At 47.4% G+C, this 21,947-nt stretch overlaps 1 pseudogene; it reads left to right on the top strand.

Moving 5' to 3' along the window:
- LOC136620147 (regulator of microtubule dynamics protein 2-like) overlaps window positions 1-21,947 on the top strand; it is a 58,270-nt pseudogene that overhangs the window by 5,614 nt on the left and 30,709 nt on the right.

Below are 21,947 nucleotides of genomic sequence, written 5' to 3'. Positions count from 1 at the left end.
AAGATGGAACAATACCCCTGCAGCGCCACCTATTGGAGGGCAGTTTTCCTGCAAGTCAATGTCAGACTTTTTAGACAAGCCTTCCATCTTCCTATTTGCATATGGCATTGTGTAAATGCTTTCGTTAAAGGGTCATTTCAGATATGCATACTGCCATCTCTACAATGAGAAGTTTATAAGTAATGAGTAGACGCACAGCTGGAAGATCAGATGCTGTTACTGATGCAGTTGTGCCATCCTAGAAGCCGTTCCTGCACCCACTATTGCCCCCCTTAGGCTAGGTTCACAAAGGACTGAAATCTCATGGAGCGACCACACGGAAATATCGCCAGATTTCTGCAGGAAAAATGAATCTTCACACTTTTGCAGTGTCTTCGCCGCCTGCATTCCGCTGCAGCCATCTCTCCCCATAGAGAGTAGAGAGGCTGCAGCGGAAACAGTGAAAGAATCGACATGTCGCATCTTTTAATTCTGAGTCACTGCGGAAGTATTGCAGGACAGACGGCTTTCATTGACTGCAATGGAAACCGTCCGTGAGATTTTTCGCATAGAATAAAACATGCTGCACTTCTCCTCTGCGAGCGGAAAATCGCAGTTGATTTCCTCTCGTGGGCAGGGGAGAATCATTTAACACTTCATGTCTGTGGACGGACATTGCTGCGGAATTCGCGGTGGGTGTCTGACCGTGAATTCCGCAGCGATAATCCGTCCCTGGGCATTTGGCCTAAATAAGACATCCAATGGAAATAAAGACACCGACACAAAGATTTATGGAGAAGGAACATTTTATTTCTAGTTGTAGGAAATGGTAGATTTTATTATGGGGAATGTTGAGGCGGAATTGATCCAGAGGAAGGCGAAAACCCTTTGATAGGAAAAAGCCAATTATCCTTGTATAAAGGGGAAAAATTCCTTCCTGACCCCAAATATGGCGATCAGAGCAAGTCCCAAGATCAAAGCCGAAATCTGACCTGACTTTCTAAAATGTATTATTGTTTCCATAAATGTATATAAATCTGTTACCATTTATTGTTTGTGTGAGATATAAAGTGTATTGGACTAAAGCTGTTTATAGACTGTGTTGATCCTGAGGAAGGCGAAAACCCCCTTGAGGAAAGAGCCAATTATCCTGTTTTAAGGGGGGAAAATTCCTTCCTGACCCCAAATATGGCGACCAGAATAAATTCCAGGATCAACGCCAGCCGCTCACCTCCCTAGTGTATGTGATGTCAGCTAAAGATTGTGCTTGTTTATGTTATGTTATTTATGTGGCTGATTCCTTATAAATAAGACCTAACCCTATTTAAGGCTGTGAGTTGATCCAGAGGAAGGCAAAAACCTCCTTGAGGTATGAGCCAATTGTCCTCAAGTTGGAAAAATTCCTTCCTGACCCCAAATATGGCGATCAGAGCAAGTCCCTGGATCAAAGCCGACATCTACACCTATCTGTGTGTATACTTGTGTCTATGTATGTGTTAGTGTCTACACTAGTGTCTAACCTTCATGTATGTGGTGCGTGCTACTTACGTGGCCTGTGCCGAGGTCTTACTAGTAACCAGGAGTTCAGGGATAATAGTCACTCGGGCTATTGTTCCTGAACTCGCCAGTTACCAATCAAGCACAGGCTGCTCCTGGGGGCGTTGAGGGTCTTCAGGAGAGGATGATGTCCGATGTCAGCCGGAGGATGTCGGGGTTCAGGGTTACATGATGGTAATGCAGGATGCAGTTGGTGGAGAGAGGATGTTGTTGGTAAGCCGGGGTCTTCTACAGCAGCAGAGTCGTGGGTTAAGCAGATAGTTGGCACGGGTTGAGCCTACAAGACATAAGACAGAATTGTCAATTTTACCAGCAGTGGATATAAACCAGTGAACTAATGTAACATGATGGCTTGTATCAGGATCTGCTTTGTATCTGATCTAAAGAAAAGATACTTTATATATTAATCTTTCTATAGTATGTGAGGTTCTGCTACAGTGTATGGATATAATGGTAGATGTCCTGTGTGTATAGGTGTATATAGGTGTACAGATATGAATGTGTAGGTGTATATAGGTGTACAGATATGAATATGTAGGTGTATATAGGTGTACGGATATGAATGTGTAGGTGTATATAGGTGTACAGATGGGTATGTGTAGGTGTATATAGAAGATACTTACCAGATGGTCGTGGCTTCCTTCACAATCGGATTCTTCTCGTCATCCTAAGAAGAAGCAGAGACATAGTAATTACAGGAGCAATAATAATGTAGCCGAGGAGGGAGAAGTCTGCGGACCAGACATGGTGACATGAAGCAGGGTTACTATATGACCTCCTGTGCTGTCTGACACTAGAGGAACAATGATGGTGAACACAGAGGTCTGCCTGAAGAACATCATCCCTAGAGGAGGAAGATCTTACCGGGTCCAGCTTGGTGAAGTGTACGAGAATCCGTCCACGGGGTGAAGGGGTGTCCCATCCTCCGGCCATGGCAGGTCTCTGTTTCTCGGAACTCTGCTGAAGGGCTTGAATGGCGGCTCTGCCCTTCTCAGTTCCAGCTCCTCCCAATTTACGGTGTTGAAGAATCGGTGACCTCTGATGTTCTTGTGGACACCCAGCCTCTTCTTAGGCTTCTTTCGCAGCAGTCTCTTCACAAGATGCTTTACGTCCGCATCAAGCCAAGATGGGAATTTTGGCTTCTTTCTTTTGATGGACTTGATGATCTTTCTCTTGGAGGAGCCGTGGTAGAAAGGGGACTGTCCTGTCGCCATCCAGGATACGACAATCCCCAGGCTCCACCAGTCGACTGCTGCGTCGTAGTCCTTTTTGCGAAGCACCTCTGGGGCCATGAATCGATATGTGCCCGTCACCCCGCTGATCTTCTTAGACGGGACAACGCCGTCTTGGGCCAGCCCCAGGTCAATCAGGCGGATGTGTCCATCTCCGTCCAGCATGATGTTCGCCGGCTTTATGTCACTGCAAAGAAAAAAGAGAAATGTTAGTCTGTTCAGTGATACAGAAGACTTGGGAATGTACCGCAGCCAAACCGGTCCTAATTCAGAACTCTGGGAAAGCTGGGTACATTATCTCCACCAATGTAACGGGGAGATGTGGGAAAGTTGTGCTTACCGATGGATGATGTATCGTCGGTGCAGGAACTGGAGGCCGCAAGCAATCTCCGCTGTGTAGAATCTGAGAGAAGAGTGTAGTATCAATGACATGACATCAGTCCCCCGACATCATGTCACCATCATAGTGTCCCCACCAGAAGAGGTGCTGTTTATGGCAGCCTGTATGTCCTCCACTCTTCTATACCTGTCATGTCGCCCTCAGTATCCCCCCCCCCCACCCGGCTCCTGATTAGTCATTTACTCACCTCACATGGTTGATGTCCAAGCTGCCGCACATTCTGATCATTGCTGCCAGGCTTCCTCCGGACAGATACTCCGTGATGAAGTAGGCCCGGTCTGCTGACTGCTGTGCGGCGTACAGATGGCAGATGAAGGGGCAGTCTTGGGCCTTCAGTAGTATCCGCCGCTCTCTCCTTATGACGTCTGCCTTGCTCTTTTCTCTGTCGACAACCTTGATGGCCATAAAGGTGTTCCTTCCGGGGAAAGATGCCAGGACCACCTCAAGAAAGCAGATAGGAAATTATCACTGACAGCGGCCAGAGGGGAAAGTCATATACATTTATTACATAGGGGATTTATCACTAGGCCGCCTTCACACGGCCAAGAAGAGCGCGCAAGATTTGTACTCTGCGAGACGCAGAAATAAGAACCCCATTCCTTTGAATGGAATCATTTATCATGACTGTTTTTCTCTTTTTTTTTCAGCATCTTGATGCTGGAAAAAAAACAACTTGCAGCATGTTCTCTCTGCACGTTCCTCGGACGCATCGCCCGTTGTTTTGTTTTTTTTTAGAATGAATGTGTATAAGTCAATCAATTAATAGATGAATAAATCTTCCCCCCCCCAAAAAAAGTCCCCACATTTATAAGAGTTCGCTGTCCATTGAGCATAAAGAGCTTATAAATTCATATATATACAAACAATAAATAATCGCTATTTCCAAGCACATAATATAAATAATACAATGAAGCATAAACAGAAATACATCTTTTATTTGCTGATAAAACAGTAGATCCTTTCCATCAGGGGTTACTGACTCTTATTACCGCCAGCGTCATCCCATTATAAACACCCGCACTCATGCCAGGGCATGAAGGGGCGTGCAGAGAGCCGTCCCCCGAAGGACACCGAAACGTCCCACTGTCCAGCAGCGAGGTCCCGGAGTGCAGGGAAAGTTTAGCGCCACGGTTGCCTAGCAACAAACCACCAAGAATTATAATAAGAATGCGATCTAGAAATAAGCCTTGTGATTATAACGGCTCAATCATCACCAGTCCCAGAAATATGGAAATGTGCAGAGAAGTCCCCATGATTGTGGTAATGCCGTCCCTACCTGTCAGTTGTCCCATATAGAAGTATCCTAAGCCTCTCCTGTGGGTTACATGGCTGATAACAGGGAACAATAGTCTGCACAGTTAATGGAAGTAGTGAAAATAACAGTCATATAACTTACCTCGCTGAAGCTTCCTCTGCCCAAGATCTGAAGGGCGGTGAAGCGATTGATGTTAAATCCGCGGTCTGATGGTAGAGGGTCCTGGCTGGTGCCCGGTCTTGGCTCCTCCTCCTCTCCGCTCCTCCTCCTCTTTATCTCCGTGAGTCCGCTCACGCACTCCTCTTCTCTCTTACGCTTTTCGGCATCTCTATGTCCATTGGACGACATTTTTCTCAATCCAATAGTCTTCGATCCAACCGCTGCCGTCGTCAGTTGAAAGGAAATGGCAGTTGGCCGAGTGGAGGTCAAAGGTCAGTGAAGCTGCCAGTACTTTGCTTGCCAGTACTCTTCTCTGCCATGTACACAGTGATGTGGGCACCTTGAGTGATGGTCTAGTGCCCAAAGAAATGGAGAAATTCATGGCTGGTTCTTCTAGGGCCACATTATTAGTAGATGGGGCAAGGATGGCACTTCATGTCTGGGTTGGCAGTGGTGCCCATAGTTTATCAGAAATTTCTGGAGTTTTAGAAAACTTACAGTTGTGTGGACATTGAAACAAACCCGCTGGAGGGATAAACCATAAATTGTACTAATGAGAGGAATAATAAAGCCTTGTGAGGGTCATTTTCTGCTGCAGTCAATAAGTGTCCATCATCCAGATACATGGCGTGTATTTCCATAGGTTACAATGGGCAGCGCCCTCGCCAGTGCAGATCTGGGTGTAGCGGGCGGAGATGCTTTTATGGAGGTTATCCCCTTAGAGACCAAGCTTTTTTTTTTTTTCGTTTTTCCATTTTTTTGTTTTTGCCTCCTTTCTTTTAAAGCATTGTAACCCCTTTATATATCCCTCGCCGTCGCTATATGAGGGCTTGTGAGGGCGAGACAAGTTTTATTCTTCAATGGTATTATTTAAATTACCATATAATGCACTGAAAAAGTGAAATTCCGCCATCTTTCAGTGCGTCCTGTTACAAACTGGTACAATAATGACATAACGTTATTCTGTAGGTCGGTACGACTACTACCATACCAAACTTTATAGAGTTTTTTTTGCTGAACTACTTGTATTTTTTTCAAAGACATTTAATTTTTATAAATTATTTTCTGCCGCCATCTTCTGTGCGCAATAGCTTTTTTAATTTTTCTGTTGACACAGTTGTACGAGGCCTCATTTCTTGCGGGACGTCCTGTAGTTTACGTTGCTGATATTTTGTAATACATAAGACTTTTTGATCGCTTTTTATTGCAGTGTGAACAAAAATGCGAATTTCTGGCGTTCTTTATTTTTTTTCTGCCGACGTTCACCGTGCGGCGTAAATAATGTGATACTTTGGTAGGTTGAACTTTTACAGACATGGCGATACCAAATATGTATTTTTGCTTTTATTTATATTTTTTTTATTATAAATATGGTTGAAGGTTGTTTTTTTTTAACTTTTATTACTTTGTTTTTCATAATTTAGTAAACTTAATTGATCTTATTTTTCATTTTTTCTTTTAGCCTCCATAGGGAACAAGAACCTACAATGCTTTGATCGCTCCTGCAGTATGATGTGATGCCACAGGAGGTCAAACATAAGTGAATGGTTTCAGTGTTTACAGCCTTGGGGATCCATCTTCCATCCTTTATTATAGGTTATTTCCTGTTTCCCTGTATTACATCCCTCAGTACTAGTGATGGTTGTCGCAGTCATGTAGCCGTCACTCATCTTCATAGTAACCATTATAATAAACATTGTAGAGAATGATACATTGTAATTTCCTATTATGTTCTTGCAGATTCATCACTGCTCAGACTGACCCAGAAGCAGAATCGGAGGATGAGCCTGGAGTGGGAATTGTCAAAGTCGAAAGGGCTAAAATCCTCAAAGAAGAAGCTGAACTTCATCCTCTGCTGCAGCAAGCAGATAGAAGTCACAAAGGCTCCGAGTCCGATAAACATGACGGCTTCAGAGTGTTACTGAACAAGCAGGAAAAGGTACTGAAAGAACTGCCTTCCTGTGGGCCTAATACATATACTGTACGGGGGGCTGTCAGTTGCTCGGGGTGCGTGAACAGGCTTTCTCTAAGGGTACGGGCGCACCTAGCAGAATTGGGGTGGATATTCTGCAATGAAAAATATACACCAAAAGCTGCTTCCAAATGTGGATTATTGGTGTGGATTTAAATGCTGAGTTTACCATAGAGCCGCAGCAGACTTCACATCTTCCATTGAGAGGGTGAAATCGTCTGCAGGTCCGAAGGCAAAAATGGCACCAAAATGTGCACCAAATGCTCTACTGATTTTGGTGCTGATCCACACTAAAATACGCTGTGTGTGAATGCCCCCTCAGCCCAAATCACATGTTACATGACAGTACTAAGTCACATTCTAGAAAAGTATTTCCCCACCTTCCACGTATCCTATGCTGCCCACAAAGTTTTAAAACTTTGCAATCCTCATTTTATTGTAGTCCATCCATAAAGCAACTCGCTGGAACAGTTCTTTTCACACCGATAAGGCACATCCTGTGGACTCACATTGTATATTTAAGACTTAGCTAAATCTCTTTATGTCTCTTGGTTCTGTCTGAATCCTCAAATGGGTTTCATTGGCGACCTTGAACAAAACCATAGGCTGCCATTACTAAAGCTGAGACCAAAGCTGCACGTTTTCATTTCAGCAGGTTTCTGTTGGTTTCCCACATTTGTGCCGGACAGAATAACTTAGTCGACTACACGGCTCTATCTGGCCAGAAACTAACGGAAACCTAGTTAAATGGAGACCTTTTGTCTCCATTTGACTAATGAAAGCCTATTGTTGTGTCCGGGAGCTCCGTCTGAATGACCTGGACATACAAGATCCGTGACTGAAGGCTTAGAAGGGTATTTCAATCTCAGCAAATAAAAGGAATCCCTTGTATAATAAAGAGTTACAATCTTCTGATATAATTTCTATATGAATTCCTCCGTTTACAAGACCTCTGCTTGCAGTCATTTAATAGAAGTTTTCACTGTTTACACCCAGAGTATAAAATCTCCCGTGGTCCTGTGCAGATCATGCATGTGCTTGACTTGTTGCAAGCACTTAAAGGCCGGGCGCAGAAGAGCGTGTTGTGAAATGCTGTGTGTATACTGCAGAGCTTTACCGCTGTGTGACCCGGTGTACGGCAGCGATTTTTGACTCTGCATGACAGCGTATCTCACACACGCAGTTTCCTTGTTCATTTTTTACTTCCCGCTGTGTCGCTTAGTAACTTTGCGTATAAACGCTACTCATACGCAATGTAATTTGAGCCTGAAGTCCATGGTGGCCGCATCTCGAGTTCTCCACAGGAGCGCTGATAACATTGTTTTCAGCTGCAGTCCTGTGACAGAACAAAGAGGCTGTGTTCAGAGAACAGACCACCTGCTGTTATCTGCATACATCAAAGGCATGCTCATGTTAATGCAAATGAATCTAATAATCCACTAATGGCTATTAGTGCCCATTAGCAGCTTATCCAAAATGATCGCTCGGACTGTCAATCATCCTATCTTTTGATTGTATTTTTATCGATCCTCTTTGTGGGTAAATGGGGCTTAAGGGTTTCAGATGGCCTTTGTTAACGACCGATCGTTCACGGTTGGCCTGTGAAGGCTGATGTCTGTGGTGATGATGATGATGATACATGATTTTAAATGGCAATTTGAACAAAGCGACTGAAGGATCTGTTCCATGATCGGAGACCGAGCCCAGGCTTCTGTTAATGAGATGCAAATCTGTCATTAAACAGGAACAACTTCTTAATGACCCGACAACTGCCAGAAATCCAACACCGCAGATTAACTTTTCGACAGGTATCTGCCGTTACCCGGCATCTGTCATCGTCATTAATATTCCAAAAAGGCGCAAATCGTTGGATGAAAATGGTCTTTCAGACCAAGACAGGGTTTTGTCCACTGAAGGTAAAGAAGGAAAATGGCTGTAAGATTTGAGAACCTCGAGGATTTGATACAAGTGTAACAGAATACTTTTCTAAAACCAGAATACCCCTTTAAGTGGACTACAAATACGTAAAGGTTGTAGGGAGATGTAATAGCGGCTGTAGGGCTGTCCATAGACCTCAATGCGAGCAGCCTTGTACTTGTGGCTGTCCGCTCGGCAAGCATGCAGATGCTCTTACAGCTTTCTGCTCCCCGCTGTATTCTGTCGCCAACCCGTGCACAAACACATTATAACACAAGATCAGTTGTGATGATTGGCGCCTACCATAAACAATAATAAAAGCTGTGATGGAACGGCTTTTATGTTTAATATGTTTTTATTGGAATTTTCACATATTAATCACATATAAAACAGAACAACAGATAGAGAGAAATAGATAACATTGGTTTTATGGCGGGTTGCGCGGACCGCAGCTTGTGATTGGGGGTTTGATGACAAATGTCACAATAACTGAATAAACTGTATCATCATTTACAAGGTCCTTCTGGTGAAATCTTGCGGGCCGCCTTCTAAAGTAATTAAGGTGTGTCACTAGGCCCTCGTAACCAGCACTTTCTTACACTTGCTGAACCCGTTCAACTCTTAACTAGATGTACTCTCAAACATCAAAATTGCTAACCAACGTTGAAAAGGACCAACAAACACATAAGGTACTTAGGGGAAGATTAGAGATAAGGGAGAAAAAGAGACTCTCAGGAGTAGAGAAAGCAGCACGAAGGCAAAAGGGGGGAGAGCCCCACGTGGGTCTGGCTGTTAAAAGTCGTCTGGTTATATCTGTCGCGGCGCCGGCTCCCCGCACCCCCCGAGACCCATCGCTCACCATCCCACCGCCAGCTGGAACTGCGGTGAGTCACGGTACGTGTTCCACAACTCCCAAGCTTGATTACTTAGCCTGGGTCCCTCCGCTCCTTCGTCGCCTAGCTCTTCCATATACATTAACTGGTTCAGTCCCTGAACGAATTCCAGGATTGAAGGAGCTGAGATTACCGCTCGGGCCGCTGTAAGGAAATGCCGTAGAAGCTCCTTTTTGATGACAGCGAATGGGCCCGGATAATTGACAGCAGTGCCAGCTGCAAGGTGACCTCCGCTGCACAATGCGACGCTCCCTCATACTGGAACGGCTTTTATATGCAACTTAGCGCAGATGCTGATGTGTAAAGGCTGGATCTGCCGGTCTGGCTCTCCTAGCGGGAGACACTCTATGGATTACATAAGCCCCGTGAACAGAAGTCTTTTTCATAAGAACCCCTTTATAGGGATGGAATTGGTAGTGACATTCTGAACATTACTTCAGTATATTTTAATGTTTTTTTCCAGAAAAAAATAGTTTGTTTTCGGGAAAACCTCCAGCATAAATGATGCAACACTTCTTCATGTACAGGATAATATACCTACTGACTGGGTTTCCTGTACGAAGTGTTTTCCGGTATCATGGCCCCACTTAATCATTTCTCTGCTCAGATTTTTTCAGCTTGTGATGAATTAGATCACGTTATGAAAGTTTTTTTTGTCTTTTTTCAGTACGGAAATAAGGTTGACTTCCTCTGGAGGCTGGCGCCGGCGTACAGCGACATGTTTTCTCTCACAAACGATGTAGAAGAGAAGAAGCGCTATGCAGCCGACGGTAAGACGGGATTTATGAAAATCTTCTATGTTTGCTCGTGTAAAGGATTTTTCCCAAGATAGATATTTATAACACATTAGTTATTTTGTAAGCGCAAAATATCTGATTGGTGGGGGTGAGATCACTGAGACCCACGCCCATCTCCTGCATGGGTACTGCTGCCCCGTTCACCATTGCCTCCAGAGTGGTGATGGCATGTACATGCTCCCCATCCAAACTATAAGTGGTACAACGAGGTACCAGAGCGTCCATTCTTGCCTGTATCACATCTCGTATTCAAGCTAGAAGTGGTACAACTCTTTACTAAACCCCCCCATGCCCGCCGGTATCACATTTGCTATCCAAGCTAGAGATGGTACGACAGCGTACTAGAGTCCATATACCCATAGAGTCCATATCTAAGCTAGAAGTGCTACAAAAGAGTACTATAGCCTCCGTGCCCAACCGTATCACATCTGCTATCAAAGCTTAGTGTGCCTTCACATGGGCGTTACATTTTTGGTCGGTGCCAAAATGCAGTGAAAGGACAAATGTGTATCTGCTTTGTAAAGTGGTCATGCCTTTTTACACCGAAATCGATGAAAAGATGGCTTCATATTATTGATGCAAAAAAAGCCGAAAAATAAAACATGCCAAGATTTTTGGCTATCGCAACTGAGAACACATCACAGTTGTAAATGAAACCATCGAAAGGCATTGCTTTCATAAATCAGCTTTTTTACTCACTCTCGCATAGAGCAAAAAACATGCAATTTTAGTGTCCGTGTGGAGGTACCATAAAGGTAGTACAACAGGGAACTACAGCCTCCATGTCCGCCTGTATCACATCTAGTATCTAAGCTAGAGGCAGTACAACAGGGTACTAAAGCCTCCATGCCCGCCTGTATCACATCTAGTATCTAAGCTAGAGGCAGTACAACAGGGTACTAAAGCCTCCATGTCCGCCTGTATCACATCTAGTATCTAAGCTAGAGGCAGTACAACAGGGTACTAAAGCCTCCATGCCCGTCCGTGTCACATCTGCTATCCAGCTAGAGGTGGTACAACAACGTAGTATAGCTTCCATACCCCCTGCATGACATCTTGTATCCAAGGTAGAATGGCACAACAGGGTACTAGAGCCTCCATGCCTACCTGTATCAAATTGTTTATCCAAGCTAGAATTGTTACAACAGGATACTAGAGTCACCGTGCCCACCTGTATCAAATCGTTTATCCAAGTGAGAGGTGGTAAAACAGGGAACTAGATTCTAAATGCCCGCCTCTTTCACATATTGTAAGCCAGAAGCTGGACAACAGGATACTAGAGCCTCCATAGACAACTGTCTAACATCTTGTATTCAAGCTAAAAGTGTTAAAACAGGGTACTAGAGGCGCCATGCCTGCCTATATCACATCTTGTATCCAAGCTAGAAGTGGTGCAACAGGATACTAGAGCCTCCAAAGACACCTGTTTCACTAATTGTTTTTAAGCTCGAAGTGGTATAAAAGGGTACCATAGCCTCCATGCCCGCCCGTATCACATCTAGTATCCAAGGTAGAGGTGGTATAACAGGGTATTAGAGCCTCCATGTCCGCCTGTATCACATCTAGTATCCAAGCTAGAGGTGGTATAACAGGGTACTAGAGCCTCCATGCCTGCCTGTGTCTCATCTTGCATCCTAACTAGAAGCCGTGCAGCAGGGTACTAGAGCCAACATAGTCACCTGTTTCACATCTTGTATCCAAGCTAAAAGTGGTACAACAGGGTACTAAAGCCTTCATGCCCGCCCTATATCGCATCTTGTATCCAAGCTAGAAGCGGTACAACAGGGTGGGTATTAGGACCTCCATGCCCACCTGTATCACATCTACTATCCAAGCTACAGATGGCACAACAGTGTATTAGGGCTTCCATGCCCCCTGTAAACCATCTTGTATCCAAGCGAGAGATGGTACAACAGAGTACTAGAGTCTACATGTCTGCCCCTGTCACATCTTATATTCAAGCTAGAAGTGGTACAACAAGGTACAAAAGCTTCCATGCCCGATCTGTATCACATCTTGTTTCCAAGCTAGAAGTGGTACAACAGGGTAATATCATAGCGTTCTAGAAAGACATCTAGTCCCCTCTTAAACTGCTCTTTGGATTTTGCCATCACCATGTCCTCAGGCAGTGAGTTCCACACTCTCAGGGCTCCCATCCACTGGCGTTTTTTTTTCTCCACTGCGATGCGATTCTAAAGTTAAAGTCTCGCATTGCAGTGCGAGAAAAACGCAGGCAGATATCCCAAAATCGCTGGGATATCGCTGCGACATCGCCAGTCTCTTCAATGGGGCCAGCGGCAGCAGCGCTAGCCCCATTGAAAAGATATGGAGAATGCCGCTGACTTCTGCCGGAGGACGCAGCTGACAGCAGGAGAGGTGAGTAACTTTTTTAATTATTTTTTTTAACCACTTTTTTATGATTATTGAGGAAGGGCTTATATTTCAAGCCCTTCTCCGATAATCATTCTGCAGGGCTTATCAGAAACCACTGCTTTCAATGGGATCGGCAGCAGTGTCGATCCCATTGAAAGCAATGGGATAGCATGCCGCTGTCTTCTGCCACAGCTGTGACAGAGAGCTCCTTTATCCCCGCGGTCCCCGCGGGGAAGAAGGAAACTCCTGCCACAGCTGTCACAGCTGTGGCAGAAGTCCGCGTCATTCTCCATATCTTTTCAATGGGGCTAGCGCTGCTGCCGCTGGCCCCATTGATAAGACTGTCGCAGCGATATCCCAGCGGTTTTTCGGACTGCTCTCGCAGCGCAGTGGAGAAAAAAACGCTAGTGGGTGGGAGCCCTCACTGCTCTTATAGTGCTGGTATCGGCTGCTGAGCTGCTCCGCTGTCCCCTTTAGCCCCCTGCTCATGCCTCCGTCTCGTGCCGCTGCTCCTGGCGTCAGCCCCAGTAGTACGTGTTCCCCACAGTGGCCCCAGTAGTAAGTGTTCTCCACAGTGGCCCCAGTAGTAAGTGTTCTCCACAGTGGCCCCAGTTGTAAGTGTTCCCCACAGTGGCCCCAGTAGTACGTCTTCCCCACAGTGGCCCCAGTAGTAAGTGTTCCCCACAGTGGCCCCAGTAGTAAGTTTTCCCCACAGTGGCCCCAGTATTAAGTGTTCCCCACAGTGGCCCCAGTAGTAAGTGTTCCCCACAGTGGCCCCAGTAGTAAGTGTTCCCCACAGTGGCCCCAGTAGTAAGTGTTCCCCACAGTGGCCCCAGTAGTAAGTGTCCCCCACAGTGGCCCCAGTAGTAAGTGTCCCCCACAGTGGCCCCAGTAGTAAGTGTCCCCCACAGTGGCCCCAGTAGTAAGTGGCCCCCACAGTGGCCCCAGTAGTAAGTGTCCCCCACAGTGGCCCCAGTAGTAATAGTGTCCCCCACAGTGGCCCCAGTAGTAATAGTGTCCCCCACAGTGGCCCCAGTAGTAATAGTGTTCCCCACAGTGGCCCCAGTAGTAATAGTGTTCCCCACAGTGGCCCCAGTAGTAATAGTGTTCCCCACAGTGGCCCCAGTAGTAATAGTGTTCCCCACAGTGGCCCCAGTAGTAATAGTGTTCCCCACAGTGGCCCCAGTAGTAATAGTGTTCCCCACAGTGGCCCCTGCAGTAATAGTGTTCCCCACAGTGGCCTCTGCAGTAATAGTGTTCCCCACAGTGGCCTCTGCAGTAAGTGTTCCCCCACAGTGGTCTCTGCAGTTTAGTGACCCCCCACAGTGGCCTCTGCAGTAATAGTGCCCCCCCACAGTGGCCTCTGCAGTAATAGTGACCACCCCACAGTGGCCTCTGCAATAATAGTGACCCCCCCACAGTGGCCTCTGCAGTAATAGTGACCCCCCCCCCCACACACACAGTGACCTGTGCAGTAATAGTGACCCCCCCCCCCTCAGTGGTCTCTGAGGTAATAGTGACCCCCCACATGTGGCCTCTGCAGTAATAGTGGACACCCCCCCACAGTGGCCTCTGCATTAATAGTGACCCCCCCCCCCACAGTGGCCTCTGCAGTAATAGTGACCCCCCCCCCACAGTGGCCTCTGCAGTAATAGTGACCCCCACACACACACACAGTGGCCTGTGCAGTAATAGTGACCCCCCCCCCCCCCTCAGTGGTCTCTGAGGTAATAGTGACCCCCCACATGTGGCCTCTGCAGTAATAGTGACCCCCCCCCCCACAGTGGCCTCTGCATTAATAGTGACCCCCCCCCACACACAGTGGCCTCTGCAGTAATAGTGACCCCTCCCCACAGTGGCCTCTGCAGTAATAGTGACCCTCCCCCCCCACAGTGGCCTCTGCAGTAATAGTGACCCCCCCCCCCCCACAGTGGCCTCTGCAGTAATAGTGAGCCCCCCCTTCCCCCCCCCCACAGTGGCCTCTGCAGTAATAGTGACCCCCCCACACAGTGGCCTCTGCAGTAATAGTGACTCCCCACAGTGGCCTCTGTAGTAATAGTGACCCCCCACAGTGGCCTCTGCAGTAACAACGACCCCCACAATTGCCTAAGCAGTAATAGTGCCCCCCAACCCCCCATAGCGGCCCCAGTGGTAATAGTGAATTAAGATGAGTCAGCACGATGAACAATAAAATGTCTATGTGCACACGAGCGTGTAGACCATTTTTGTAAATAGTATATAAGACGGGCTGAGAGTATATGGGCAGGAGGCTCGCCTATGGATCTGATGAGATGCCTGGGACCTTTACCCTGATTTGACGTGACTCCTGCCTCGATAGAAATCCAGGGCTTCATTTACAATGGGCTCTGGGTCTCTAGAGCGATGGCAGTTTTTGGAGACCGCTATAGACCAGAAATGGAAGGGACCTTTTTATTTGTTTTTAATACTTCTGTCTGCTTTATTGTCCTTTCTCTTGTGTCAGTGGGTCCCAAAATCAATCCTTCCACTATAAGGGGGTATTGCAGGCTAATGCTGAGGATGTGATGTCCTCGGGATGGGTTGTCAGTGGTTGACCAGCTGGGGTCCGCCACTTCGATTCGCTGCCGATCAGCTGATTGTCCGGCTTGTCAGTGCAGCAAGCTGGACATTGTCATTGGTGGTCTGGGTCAGGAGTGTGGTAGGTGGCTTCATTCCCATTGAGATCAGTGGGAGTGATGCTTTCAATTACACTTCCGGATTCTCATTGCAGTCAGAGCCAAAGGTGAAATGGGAGGCATCGCTCCTGTTGGTTTTGGTGAGGGGGGAAGCTATCTATTGCATTTCTAGCCTTGACTACCAATGACTATATCCAGCCCCGCTGTACTGACAGTGAGCCAGAGGATAAACTAATGTAGCGGGGATTCTGAGCGGCGGATCCCCGCTGGTTGACTGTTGGTGCTCTATCCTGGGGATAGGTCATCAATGGTAAAAGCACGGAATAACCCTTTAATTGCCAACATATTCCTTACATATACTTTTGATGTATATATTCTATATATATTGATATTTTATCAATTGCAGCTTGAACAAGGTAGTAAATGGTTGGCTATCTATCAGTTCCATGGAAATAGAGCCGTGCTCACACATTAGCAGTATAACTCTATTCACAAGGGGGCTAGGGGACTGCCATTCTCGTGATCACTGGAGGTCCCGGTGGTCGGTCTCCCAGCCTCGTACATTTATCTCCTAGTTTTCCTGGTGGTTTAGGGTAGAAGAATGGGTTCAAATGTATTTCACTTCACACTGTGAGGTGCCCCTAAGTGGTTTAGGGAGTTTTGACCAAAGTGATTATATGTTGCACAGGGCTTCTGTGGGTTCAGCTATTTCCAGTTCAGCAACAGAACTACCCTGCACTTCTTTTAATGTTTTTATGGGTTGAGGTGAGAAATGTTAAGATAAAGTAACTTTTAAAAAGGTTGAAATGCTTTAGTATGGAAAACTAATTTGAACTAAACGTCTTATATATAATGTTTATGGCCATCTCTACCACCCCAGCTGAGGCCATGCGGACACACAACTGGGTACATAGAAGTGTCGGACAAAGCCTAAGGCCTCATGTCCACTTGAAAAAATACAATCCGCGCAGAATCTGCCGCGTATTTGCTTTAAGTGGTATTTTTTTTGCATGCAGATATCCGCACACATTGCTATCAATGTGATAGCAATGTTGCTGATTCGCGCGGAATGCGAGGCAGAATCGAGCATGCCGCTTTTTTTCTCCCGCGCATGAAAAATGCAATTCTTTTAAAATGCCATCCGCGGGTGCAAAATTCAATTTAATGGACCGTGGATGGCCAATGATTCCCTATGGGCAAAATCCGCTGCGGATTCCGCAATTCCATTTAGCTAGTGGACATGAGGCCTTAGAGCTCTCCTTACTGCTACACATGAAGTTTAGTTTTGGTCCCAGGGCCTTAAAGGGGTTCTAGCAAGATTATAACTTATCCCCTATACACAGGATGAGGGAATAAGTGTTTAATCAGTGAAGGTCCAGTTGCTAGTACACCTACCAATGAGAAGAATTGGGGTTCTTTGTTTTTCATGGATGAATGGAGTGGCGGTCAAGCATACACATTGCTTCTTCTACATCCCTATGGAACTGCCAGAGATAGCGAGCATGCGTGCTGGGGAAGAGCTGTATCATGGGATTGATTGGCTAGTGGGAGTGGCCTAATTTAGGGATGTTGACACTATAGGGGATTATAGGACAATCAGGCATCTATAAAGCAACATGCTCTACAGGGGCTCCTGTGAAGTAAGCAGGAACAGAGTAGAGGAGAACAAACAGTCTTTCTCGTATTATAAGCTTGCAACGTTTAAGCTTTTCTTTAGATTTCTGTACGACTTGTTGGCGGTTGCATTTAGTAAAGTTGCGTTGTTTACACTAAATGTGGTTGCAGTTGTTTTCTTAATGGGGAACCACTTGGGATTCACCACCCTGCGTGTTACTAATCAGTGTATCGCTTCACATCAGGAAGGAGGACATGATGGGTTGGTTGTCTGGTTATGCCCAGGATCTGTGATCATCTCAAGTGTCTCTGATCCTGGGTTTACACATACAATATCTTCCCTTGGGCTTGCCGTACAGGCTGCACTGCAGTTTGTGGCTTACGTGTTAATATTCATATCTTTGTGGAAACCAGAGCTGTAATTGCCTTCACATGGGGCAAATATTCAGTTTGTTGCACTTGCCCTGCATTTACATACCTTATCAAGGCCTCCCCCTGGCACCTGGGGCACGTGCTCCCTTTCATCCCTCATTTACATACCTCACCAAGGCTTCCCCCGGCACCTGGGGCAGGTGCTCCCTCTCATCCCTCATTTACATACCTCATCAAGGCCCCCCTGGCACCTGGGGCACATGCCCCCTCTGATCCCTCCCTGACCTCCGTCTAGCTACAACTTTGCTGCAAACAACCATTTTCTCACCCATATGTATTTGGATTCAATTCCATAAATTTAAGAAATGGTTTATTTAGAAAGTATTGTCTGAAATCAACCTTCACCAGAAAATAAATTCTCGCATGCTCCAAAATAAAAACTTAAGAGAAGTGTCAATTATAAAAGACTTTATTTATTTAAGGTTTTCAACATTTTAGTGTTATGGCTTCCCTAAGGCTGCAGATCCAAAAGAAGGCGAAAAATCCCTCGACACTTTTAGCCAATTTGTGTCACAGGGGAAAAATTCCTTCTTGACCCCGGGAAAAGGCGATCAGTCCTAGAACCCTGGATCAGAGCCGCTGATGATAGTGTGATGGTGGTGGGCATTGTACATGTAGAGCTGGAGGGGGCGCGCTGTGTGGGTGTCCAAATGAAGTTGCTGGCTGGGTGTACAGCTAGTAGACGCTGTGTGGTGGGGTGCATGGTGACGGCGCTGTATGGCGGGGTGCAGGGTGAGAGTGTTGTGTGGCGGGGTGCAGGGTGAGGGCGCTGTATGGCAGGGTACAGGGTGGGACGGTGTGTGACTGCACCCCCCTTATAGTCCGAGGGAAGAATCATTTGCTGTTTCAGTGGATGAATGAGCGATCCTGGTTGTCAGGTCATGGTCACATGATCAGTACTTCCAGAATTACAGCCTTCATTCATTCAGAATTGTTGTCACAGCAAATGGAGGATAATGCTTGCTTGATTGCAGCATCTCTCTGTAGAGCTGGGGGGCGCTGTGTGGCTGCGTGCAGGGTGAATGCGCTGTGCGGCTGCCTGTTGGGTGAGGGCGCTGTGCGGCTGCGTGCGGGGTGAGTGCGCTGTGTGACTGCACCCGTCCAAGGGAAGAATCATTTGCTGTTCCAGTGGATGAATGAGCGATCCTGGTTGTCAGGTCATGGTCACATGATCAGTACTTCCAGAATTACAGCCTTCATTCATTCAGAATTGTTGTCACAGCAAATGGAGGATAATGCTTGCTTCATTGCAGCATCTCTCTGTAGAGCTGGGGGGCGCTGTGTGGCTGCGTGCAGGGTGAATGCGCTGTGCGGCTGCCTGTTGGGTGAGGGCGCTGTGTGGCGGGGCGCAGGGTGGGACGCTGTGTGACTGCACCCGTCCAAGGGAAGAATCAATTGCTGTTCCAGTGGATGAATGAGCGATCCTGGTTGTCAGGTCATGGTCACATGATCAGTACTTCCAGAATTACAGCCTTCATTCATTCAGAATTGTTGTCACAGCAAATGGAGGATAATGCTTGCTTCATTGCAGCATCTCTCTGTAGAGCTGGGGGGCGCTGTATGGCTGCGTGCAGGGTAAATGCGCTGTGCGGCTGCCTGTTGGGTGAGGGCTCTGTGTTGCGGGGCGCAGGGTGGGACGCTGTGTGACTGCACCCCCCTTATAGTCCGAGGGAAGAATCATTTGCTGTTTCAGTGGATGAATGAGCGATCCTGGTTGTCAGGTCATGGTCACATGATCAGTACTTCCAGAATTACAGCCTTCATTCATTCAGAATTGTTGTCACAGCAAATGGAGGATAATGCTTGCTTGATTGCAGCATCTCTCTGTAGAGCTGGGGGGCGCTGTGTGGCTGCGTGCAGGGTGAATGCGCTGTGCGGCTGCCTGTTGGGTGAGGGCGCTGTGCGGCTGCGTGCGGGGTGAGTGCGCTGTGTGACTGCACCCGTCCAAGGGAAGAATCATTTGCTGTTCCAGTGGATGAATGAGCGATCCTGGTTGTCAGGTCATGGTCACATGATCAGTACTTCCAGAATTACAGCCTTCATTCATTCAGAATTGTTGTCACAGCAAATGGAGGATAATGCTTGCTTCATTGCAGCATCTCTCTGTAGAGCTGGGGGGCGCTGTGTGGCTGCGTGCAGGGTGAATGCGCTGTGCGGCTGCCTGTTGGGTGAGGGCGCTGTGTGGCGGGGCGCAGGGTGGGACGCTGTGTGACTGCACCCGTCCAAGGGAAGAATCAATTGCTGTTCCAGTGGATGAATGAGCGATCCTGGTTGTCAGGTCATGGTCACATGATCAGTACTTCCAGAATTACAGCCTTCATTCATTCAGAATTGTTGTCACAGCAAATGGAGGATAATGCTTGCTTCATTGCAGCATCTCTCTGTAGAGCGGGGGGGGCGCTGTGCGGCTGCGTGCAGGGTGAATGCGCTGTGCGGCTGCCTGTTGGGTGAGGGCGCTGTGTGGCGGGGCGCAGGGTGGGACGCTGTGTGACTGCACCCGTCCAAGGGAAGAATCATTTGCTGTTCCAGTGGATGAATGAGCGATCCTGGTTGTGAGGTCATGGTCACATGATCAGTACTTCCAGAATTACAGCCTTCATTCATTCAGAATTGTTGTCGCAGCAAATGGAGGATAATGCTTGCTTGATTGCAGCATCTCTCTGTAGAGCTGGGGGGCGCTGTGTGGCTGCGTGCAGGGTGAATGCGCTGTGCGGCTGCCTGTTGGGTGAGGGCGCTGTGTGGCGGGGCGCAGGGTGGGACGCTGTGTGACTACACCCGTCCAAGGGAAGAATCATTTGCTGTTCCAGTGGATGAATGAGCGATCCTGGTTGTCAGGTCATGGTCACATGATCAGTACTTCCAGAATTACAGCCTTCATTCATTCAGAATTGTTGTCGCAGCAAATGGAGGATAATGCTTGCTTCATTGCAGCATCTCTCTGTAGAGCTGGGGTGTGCTGTGCGGGGTGAGGGCGCTGTGCGCCTGCGTGCGGGGTGAGGGCGCTGTGCGCCTGCGTGCGGGGTGAGGGCGCTGTGCGCCTGCGTGCGGGGTGAGGGCGCTGTGCGCCTGCGTGCGGGGTGAGGGCGCTGTGCGCCTGCCTGCGGGGTGAGGGCGCTGTGCGGCTGCCTGCGGGGTGAGGGCGCTGTGCGGCTGCCTGCGGGCTGAGGGAGCTGTGCGGCTGCCTGCGGGCTGAGGGCGCTGTGCGGCTGCCTGCGGGCTGAGGGCGCTGTGCGGCTGCCTGCGGCCTGAGGGCGCTGTGAGGCTGCCTGCAGGGTGAGGGCGCTTTGTGGTGGGGCGCAGGCTGGGCATGGGCTGGGCTACTCACAGATCGTCCATGCTTGGCGGGTTGGTAGCGTGTGGTGTTGGGTAGTTCCGCAGTATCTTCCTTAATCTTTCACTTAATGCCATGAACTCGGGTCTTGCTTACTGTCCGTCTAGGTTGGCCCGTTCCTCACGCACATTGCCTGGTAGCCAGCAGCTCTGCGACTTCCGGAAAGTGATGGTGTTACCTGCGCTGCATCCTCTCTCTTCGTCCTCGCCTCGTGATCAGAATGCGGTGATGTCACAATGTTTAGAATTCTCTCATCCTATGATGTCACAATAAGTGCTCCACAGGCCGCCATCTTGTTATATCGCAAATGATGATGAAAGCGGTCGCATCACTACATGCAAAGTAGATGGGACCATAAAGGTCGCATATAAATTATGCACAACATTAACCCCTAAATGCTCCTTGATGTACTGTTAAGTCATGGAGGTTTGGGGTTTGTATGGAATGGGTTCTGGGCCGATTCTACTCTATACAATGCTGTCTGGTATAGCTGACACCCGCCTGCAACATATTAACCCTTTAAATGCTCCAATCGAAGTTTGGAGGTCCCTAACGGTTACAATGGCAGCTGGGGGCCTTCTGCACACTCTCAGGGCTTCCATTGCAGATTGCCTATGAAGCCATGCCTGTGATCTGTTCTCTGCCTGATCTTAAAAGGGGTTGTCCCAAGTTTGCATTCATTATAATGTTGCTTCCATCAAAAAGGCTCTTAGAGAATCATTATATTGTGCATGAGAGCTAAGGTGAAATGCAAGTGCCTGTAGCGCCAAATGGTGAGGGATAGAGGAATACAATGCTTTGACATCGCAAGTTACCCAGGTTTTATCTGCCCCCCATTTGTGTCCTGCTAATATTTGAATGACTTTATTGCTATTAGGAATATATCCGGGGATTTGAACTACCACAGCAATTGGGTAGATAGAAAATTACAGCCTGAGTCTCTCACGTAGGGATCCTCGTCCCGAAACTATTGGGCGCATGGGAGGTGGAAATACATTTTTGTGAGACTTGGGAATCCCATAAAAATTTGCAAGAATAGGATTTTTGGGAACTAGATAAGCCATTTCTTTGTCGCTTAATACCCCCATTGAGCCCCCTCTGGTAATCAAATCAGACAATGAATGGGTGAATGTTACGGTGGGATCAATCTCTAATTTTCTGTAAGTTTTATCATCATTGAGTATTTTTTCAACACCTAAACTGTATAATGCATTATCCATTATGGCAATGGTGCCCCCTTTGTCCGATTGCTGAATTATTAAATCAGTATCGTTAATGAGATTCTGTAAGTCACGTCTCTGGGACACTGAGATGTTAACATTTTTATATTTGGATGCATCTTTCTTTTGACTGGATCTATATAGGTCATTAAGATCTCTTTC

This window comes from Eleutherodactylus coqui, chromosome 3 (genome assembly GCF_035609145.1).
Source record: "Eleutherodactylus coqui strain aEleCoq1 chromosome 3, aEleCoq1.hap1, whole genome shotgun sequence".
Taxonomy (NCBI): Eukaryota; Metazoa; Chordata; class Amphibia; order Anura; family Eleutherodactylidae; genus Eleutherodactylus; species Eleutherodactylus coqui.
This window is presented reverse-complemented; position numbering and strand designations above follow the sequence as displayed.